The sequence below is a fragment of the Oreochromis niloticus genome, unplaced genomic scaffold (genome assembly GCF_001858045.2).
Source record: "Oreochromis niloticus isolate F11D_XX unplaced genomic scaffold, O_niloticus_UMD_NMBU tig00001522_pilon, whole genome shotgun sequence".
Lineage (NCBI taxonomy): Eukaryota > Metazoa > Chordata > Actinopteri > Cichliformes > Cichlidae > Oreochromis > Oreochromis niloticus.
Genome location: NW_020327399.1, coordinates 1 through 8097, shown reverse-complemented (window position 1 = coordinate 8097; position 8097 = coordinate 1). Strand labels below are relative to the sequence as shown.

At 39.0% G+C, this 8097-nt stretch overlaps 1 long non-coding RNA gene across 1 annotated transcript; it reads left to right on the top strand.

Annotated features, from left to right (window-relative positions):
• Nucleotides 1-1262, top strand: LOC112844774 (uncharacterized). Its single transcript, XR_003217528.1, has 2 exons — nucleotides 1-54; nucleotides 1078-1262. It is a non-coding gene; the product is annotated as an uncharacterized LOC112844774 (long non-coding RNA).
• Nucleotides 1263-8097: the final 6835 nt, after the last annotated feature.

Genomic DNA, 8097 nt, shown 5'->3' with positions numbered 1-8097 from the left:
GGAACAGAGAGGGAGATGAAGAAAGAGGACAAAACAGAGATGGAACAAGAGCAGGTGAGACACACATGTTAGTCAAATGGTTGTTTGCCAAAACTCATCAGAACATGTATCTAGTACATAGTATAACTTTTTAGATACCATTTGTTACTTTTCAAATTCTATATTCATTAAGTTATGCAGGCTTATGAAGGCTAAATAATTATATAAACTTTTCTAAATAGTGTACTTTGGTAGAATTAAAAAATAAGTGTAGTGCAGGTCTATGATGATTTTTAGTGCTACTATCATCTAGTTTTGATTCTGGTTCTGTTTTGGTTAAGTCCTAAGTAGTCCTGATTTTGAACTGTTGTAGTCCTGTTTTAATTCCGGATCAGTTCTGGGTCTGGTTGAATTGGGGTTTAGTCCCTGTGTCTTGATACAGTTTAAGGTGTCCTGCATATGTGATATTTATTTTTTTTCCTATATGAAGTCATTTTTTTTTTAACAAAACTCAAAACAGAGCCTTATAATCTTTCAGTCATTTCTACCCTCACTTAATTTCCTTTCGCTGCTCAGCTCTCACACAGTGGCTTAGCTATGCTCCAATCCCTCCATGTTGTGGCCAATCACATGCGAGGATATAGGATAATATCATTATGTGAAAAACAGAGAGGGTGAGAGACGCGACAGTCAAGTGGACAAGATAAGTAAATATAGTTTTTTTCCCGAGCGCAGAGCTGCTGGAGCTTGTTTCCCTACAGAGCACTTTATAGACGAAGCCACTTTATCAGCGGCTGATGTCCAGTCACCGGCACAGCTTTGAAACCTCACCTGAGTTTTAGCTCTCAGTGGTTAAACACTGAACTTAATTCACTCAGGTTTTGTCTGTCGGGTCACGTTTACTTCGCTGTTTTATTTACAACTGAGCAAATCGGTTTGGCTGAGGTTAAAGTTACGTTTCATAACTGCATAGTTTTACAGATGTTTAATGGTTCACCGTGTTAGACTGAACTATTCGCTTTTCTTTATCTGGTGTGTTTTGGATTTTAAAAGTGAATTTTGAGATTAAACTGACTTTTAAAATGTTTTTATACAAAGAGGAAAGAGAAGGCGCATTTCCACCGAGAGGAGCAGAGTTTGCAACTACATGTTCATCATGACGACTGCAACCTGGACAGAAATATTATATCATCTGTTTTTTATTCAACTGTATTCTAAGCACCAGCGATCTGTTAGAATTTTTAGAGTTTACTTAACTAAAAATAAATAAGGTTAACATATAATTTGTGTGATTTTTTTTCTCTCTCTTTTTTTATTTTATTATCATTATTATTATTATTATTATTTGCTTTTTCGGTCATGTTATGTTTAACTGTCAAAGGTTTGTTACAAACGATGAAACACATCGTGCAGACTTCTGGATGTTAGAAGAAAACTAATACTGCCTATGAATGAGACTAAAGGCAGGAAGGTGTCCTTTAAAACTAAACATGTTAATAGGACCTCCCTATTTATATCATAGTTTATGATATAGCATGTGTATTTCAGTAATAACCTACTGATTTCAGTGTAGTGGTGAACAGTCACACAGCTCACATGGGCGTTATCTGTGATACTCCTTAACTATAATTTATCCAAGTTAACGTGCTGCCGGTAGGTTTCCACAGTCCCAGCTGTTAACGTTATGCAGTAACCATGGTAACCACGGACTCTGAGCAGCTGGATCGACAGAGGTCAGACAACAATTTTACATATATGATCTTAAAACAGGACACAGCCACTATACGTGCTGGCCTCATATCAAATGTGAACGCAGAGTGAGTCTATGTTTGACGTTTGCTTTATATCTAATCTTCCTCTCAAACATTTAAACAGCAGCGAGTCTGCAGCTGAGGGAACACGAACTCAAATTGTCGGAACAGGTTCGATCGTGGATTCATTTGATGATTTATTAAATGTATAACTGTTATTCTAATCTGCTGCTGAGTCTCTTACACTGATGAAAATGCAGAAAACACAGATCACGAACATGAACACCTGTTCAACCAATCACTTTCATTCCACTTTGATCTGTGACAAACTGACGGTTCATCTGTTACAGTGTTGCGTTAGACTGCTATATTTTTGTGTTCTTTATGCTGTAGATTTTCACGTCTCTGGAATAGTTGGCAGTATTAAGGATGCTTTTCTGTAAAATCATATTGATATGACCCGTGACATATTCGTAGATGACAGTTAGATAGTCAGCTCGGAAACTCTGGGTTAACTCAGAGAGCTGAAGATATCGTGGATATGCTGACCTCGCTCCGTGGTGTACAGGGCCGTTTGCCCTCATGATTAATATTCACAATAAAAATATTAGCCGAACATCATGAAGTCTGTATGTGTTTCATAGTGTCGAACAACCTTTGTACGGTTAAAGCCAGCAGTTACTACATGACGGAAACACCAACGTTATCTCTTTTATGCGTTTAAACGCAGGTCACGCTGATTACTGAACAAAACCCCAAAGATCAGCTGTTAATAGAATTTATTTGCTCTCTCTCCTCCTTAAACATGTTTTTAATGTTAGTTATAATTCAGAATTGGCGACTGAAACACGTAGGACACATACGAACATCAGGAAATAAAACCCGATAAATATAACCTCAGTAAAAGAAGTCAGTGTCAGCGGGGGTTATTACAGCTGTGTACCGGGGCCTGCGCTTTGTCGGCGGTAATAACAGCTCGATTGCTTGCGAAGTGAGCGGATCTATCCCACGCTTTGCCGTGAGACTGGGCAGATATCTCCGAAATCATCGAAGCAATTTGCAAAGAGGCTGTATCTTGACAAACCGACCAGACATATGAAGATTAAACCACAACATTCTCGGCTAAAAAAATATTAAAAGTGTATTTGGTGACACACAAACAGGGTTTTTCAAAGTTCAGTTCTGTTTCCACATGCCGGTTGTTGTGTGCTAGAAACAATGGCCACCAGGCCAAAGCAATGGTTTTGAGTCGATCAGCGTTAACCCCGCCCCCTGAGTTTGATGGGTGAGTCTGACAGATAAAATTAATTCATGGTGAGAGCCAGGCGCCAGGACTGCCAAAATGAAATAAATAAATATATCATTAAATAATTAATTAAATGTGTCAATAATTAATTAAAATGTGAAATACATAAATAATTAATTAAATGTGTCAATAATTAATTTGTCTGTGAAGGTTCTCAGTCATCCAGGTCATCGTAGTCAAAGGAGTTTGCAAAGAAAAGCGTCTGGACTTCTTTGAGTTGCTTGAAGACGTTTCACCTCTCATCCGAGAAGCTTCTTCAGTTCTAAGGTCAAATGGCCGAGAGTCCCAGATTTAAACCCAGTGGGAGTATCCCCCCAAGGAGGGACAAAGGACCCCCTGGTGATCCTCTAATCACATGCGCCAAGGTGTGAAAGCGGGTGTGGGACCTAATCAGCCTGGGTTTCGGGTGAGCTCATTGTGAAACCTGGCCCCACCCTATCATGTGATTTCCTGAGGTCAGATGGCCCAGGATGTGAGTGGGCGTTAAGGCGTCTGGGGAGGGAACTCAAAACTGGATTATAGATGGCAGACAGTTGGTGTCGTAAACCACCGCCTCTGTTCAAAGATGGTCGCTCAATAATTAATTAATTACATGTGTCATAACTATTTATTTAATTAATTAATTCCAATTATAATTAATTATTGCCACATTTAATTAATTATTTAATGGTGTATTTAATTAATTCATTATGGCAGTCCTGGCGTTCCATACGGCGGTGGGTGTGGATAATTTTGCCGCAAAATACGGCAGAAGGAGCGGCCGAAGAGTGAACTGTCAAAAGTAAGTACTGAATATTATGTCACTTATTTATGTGCAAATGTTTAAGAACATTAAAACATTACTGTTGGCCACATGTCGGCAAAGTTATGTGACATTAGTGATGTTTGTACTTTCAGCGGTAACTTGGTTTAATATTCAGAAACCTAAAGTATGTATCAGCAGCAGAACGGAGCTAAAAATAAATGTTTGTTTCAGTTCTATGAAGCTTTGAGTATTTTGGATTAGTAGTACTGCTGTGTTTGTTGCATCATATGCTGTAATTGTTTATATGCTTTATATATTCTGAGGTAAGTTGATCTATAGTGTTACATCATATTCTATAAGGATGTTATGTGTTTGTATACTTTCTGCCCAGTTTGACCCATTTAGCAGAAGTCAGCCTGTTTAAGGCTCTGATATCTATTCTGTATGACTTAAAGCAGTTATGACATGCTCTGATTTTCTCACCCAATACAGCAATATTTCATATATCTGTCTGATCTTCATTCTATCAGAAACAGTTATCACAGCTCGTACATTTTCTTTTTACACATGTATGTAAGCATTGAGCCAAATTTAGTAATGCCAACATATTGAAAGAACAATGTTTGTCTCTTATATATAATACATCTGTATATACACTGTCAGAGATACTTGTCTTTGAGTGAAGATTTAAGGTGATAGGAAATATAAATAACTGCTACTTGCATCTTTGACCCAGAGTTCAAGCTCATACATATATATATATATATATATATTCCGAATAGGAAGATGTAGGTAACACCAGACTGCAGTTGAGCTGCATACAGGGCTGGACTGGGACAAAAAATTGGCCCAGGCATTTTGACTAGAGACCGGCCCACCATAATAGGAAAATCATAAAGCCTTTGAATGAAAACAAACGCTGTTGTGACAGTGATGTTCACCGTTTTGATGGTATATATGTATCAATCTATCATTCTTTTGTTGTAATATTCAAATAATTATTTTTAAAAGCTAGACATTTTAAATGAGAATAAGAAAGAAAAGTATTTCCTTGTGCCCACCTCTCCCTGTTAATGCCCTACCTGGCCCCCTGGCAAAACTTTGCTAGACTCGCCCCTGCACAGTTACCAGCTGTCAGCTACTTAGAAAAGGATCCTGGTGTTATTTGTGTCTCAGAAACAGTTCATAACTTCCCTTCAACTCATCCATGTCACCTAAAAGGTAAACCTGTTTCTCCATCACCTGTTCAGCTCTGATGATTCAGTAAGGACATCTCCTGGTTCATCTTCATGTTTCCCTCTCACCAGATATACAAACCAATATCATGACCAGCAGTTTTACAGCTGTGGCTCCAGCAAACATCAGCTGATACTAGAAATTAATTTCTAGTATCGTGGGGCGACCGTGGCTCAGGGGGTTGGGAAGCGCACCTGTAACCGGAAGGTCACCGGTTCGATCCCCGGCCTTTCTGTCCTGGTCGTTGTGTCCTTGGGCAAGACACTTTACCCTACCGCCTACTGGTGTTGGCCAGAGGGGCCGATGGCGCGATATGGCAGCCTCGCCTCTGTCAGTCTGCCCCAGGGCAGCTGTGGCTACAACCGTAGCTTGCCTCCACCAGTGTATGAATGTGAGCGTGAATGAATAATGGCATTGTAAAGCGCTTTGGGTGCCTTGAAAAGTGCTATATAAATCCAATCCATTAAATAAATTCTAACAACAGCTGATCAATCTTAAACGTGCTGCTGTTGTTTACAATCGGCTGGTTTCCTCTTTCTGGCGCAAAGTGGGCGATAAATAACAAGAGAGCCAATCAGCTGATCATTGATCAGTTTCATGATTGAAGTAGAAACAGGAGAGGAGGGGAGAGAATGAGAGAAGAAGAGGCAGCTGTGCAGCAAACACAGAATAACTCCAGCTTTGTGTCTTTTTCATTGTAGCTGAATTACTGGCAGGGCGGATCTAGAAGGGTGCATGGGGTGGCAAGTGCCACCCTAAAATGATCCCTTGCCACCCAAGTGCCACCCCAGTTTGAATATGACAGTGTTGTTTATTAAAATAAGATAGCATTAACAGTTTGAGCATAGTTACAGTCAACAGTGAATATAATACTAAAACTGAATATATTGGATAGTGTTCCCCCCTCGCCATAACAATGGTTCAGCCCATAGCGCTGACCGGCTTTTTTCTTGTTTCAGTAGGAAGCGCTGCTTTATGATTGTGCCAGAGCACATTTGAACAACACCATGGGAATTACGGATTTTACACAGGTGTCGGTTGTTACACTCTGGAATGGAAGGAAGGTGAGTGTATTAACCTCTGTGGTCCACACGCTGCACCTCCAAATCACATGACTATTTTAAGCTGACATAGCAACAAGCTGCAGCCACGCTGAGTCTCTGTTTCAGCCCACATTGAAAGTTCGGACTTGAAAGTTTTTAACTTTTATTACAGGCCAGTAAATCCAGAGTTATGATAATATATATAAGTCACGCTTTTTTCTAAATACCGTCATCACGTTTGTGTTGTGTTTTAAGCGTTTTCTAAGGAAGCGCGAAACAGTAAAGAAAGGGAAAAAAAAGAGCCACCTCTTCCTATCGGTGGAAAAATGCACCATGTCGACCAATTAAAAAAAAAAAGTCAACACGTGAGATTTGGTTGTTTAGGAAGCGGGGAAAAGAGTGATGGTCACGGCAGCAGACAGACCGAGCGAGAGGGAGAGAGAGTTTTTAGATGTGAGAGATTTGTGATGTTTAGTGTGGAGTGTATACTTAGTGTGCTGTGTTGTCTTGTGTAGTTGTTCTGTTGTGTAGTCGTTTGTTTTGTGTGTCAGTGAGGGCACTAATGAATGTCACAAAGGCACATTTGCATGTAAACACTGTCACTAAGTAGAAAACCAGCGGAGTGATACACCTGCTGTTGTCAGGCCTGCAGGTTTATCCCTGTGCTGTTCTCCTCTGTTTTGGTGGACAAACTTATTATTATTATTTTTTTTTTTTACTGGCACACATCATTTGTGGGGCCTCTTATTGCGACACCTGATTGTTCTCTCATTTTAGTTTTAGTAATATTTTTAAATGGTTGTACAAAATGAAAAAAGAAACCGCAGGTGTATTGGCTGCATTTTTAGATAAATAGTTGTATATGTTTACAAAATGTACAATTTATATTTACATTTCAAGTTATAAAAATTACTCAACATGTCTGTAGGGTTTTTTACAGTAAAAAATACTACTAGGATTTTAAGTTCTTTGTGTGATTTCAGATCAGTATACTAATGCAGTATGTCAGTGAAAAAAACAACTAAATTCAGTTGAGCTGAAAAGATACCAAACAAGGCAAGGTGAAAAAAATAAAATGAAACAATTGAGGGTGAAATACAAATGTAAACTCAAAATGGAGTCAAAAATGGCGGTTGTATTTCAGACCTCAGTGGGTTAATCCAACAAATCATGAAAAATTAGGTTTAAATTTTTGTTCATCACAGTGCAGATTTCTGACATTTTGTGTAATTTAAGCTGTAACAATGTGATTGTTTTCTAACAAAAAACAGTAAAACTTAAGTTAGACTTGCGTTGGTAAATGAACGCCACATGTTGTGTTGCTTTCTGGATTTTATACTTATTGGGCTACATATTTATTTATCATACAGGCTATACAGTACATAACATCAGAACTCACATGTTTTATGTAACTAAAGTGTGTAATTATGTGGCTACAGACAATAATTAAGTATAGACTATATTTATATGAAAACGTGCATACGTACTGCATTTGAATCATTTTAATCATATGTAACAACCTGCATATGTGTTGGGGGGGGGGGGGGGGGGGTTGATTTTGCCACCCCATTTGATTTCTTTGCACCCTATGCCACCCTTAGAAAATTTCTCTAGATCTGCCACTGATTACCGGGCAAACTGTGTTCTTTTTAGCTCAATACGAAACGCGCAATATTTCTCTGAATACCAGAAGATTCTGTTTTTTATGGGAAGGTTGGCAACACTAATAATTAACCTTATGAACAAAATAAAGTTCAACATTAACATCATAGCACCCACCTAGCTGTATAGAAACTCTGTCATGCTAGCTAGTACGCAGTGCGGAAAAGTCAGCATAACAAAAATAAACTCCAACTAAACTTGGTTTATATCTGACCCAGATAGACTGCAGGTCATAACTTCTTACCTGAAGATCAGTTCACACTCGGACCGGCGGCCGCCTCGGGTCTCTCTTCCTTCTGCATCCCCTTTCTCTCATCCACCTGCTGGCCTCCATCACTTGCTAATGTACTGAATCTGTGGAAGCTCCGCGATATC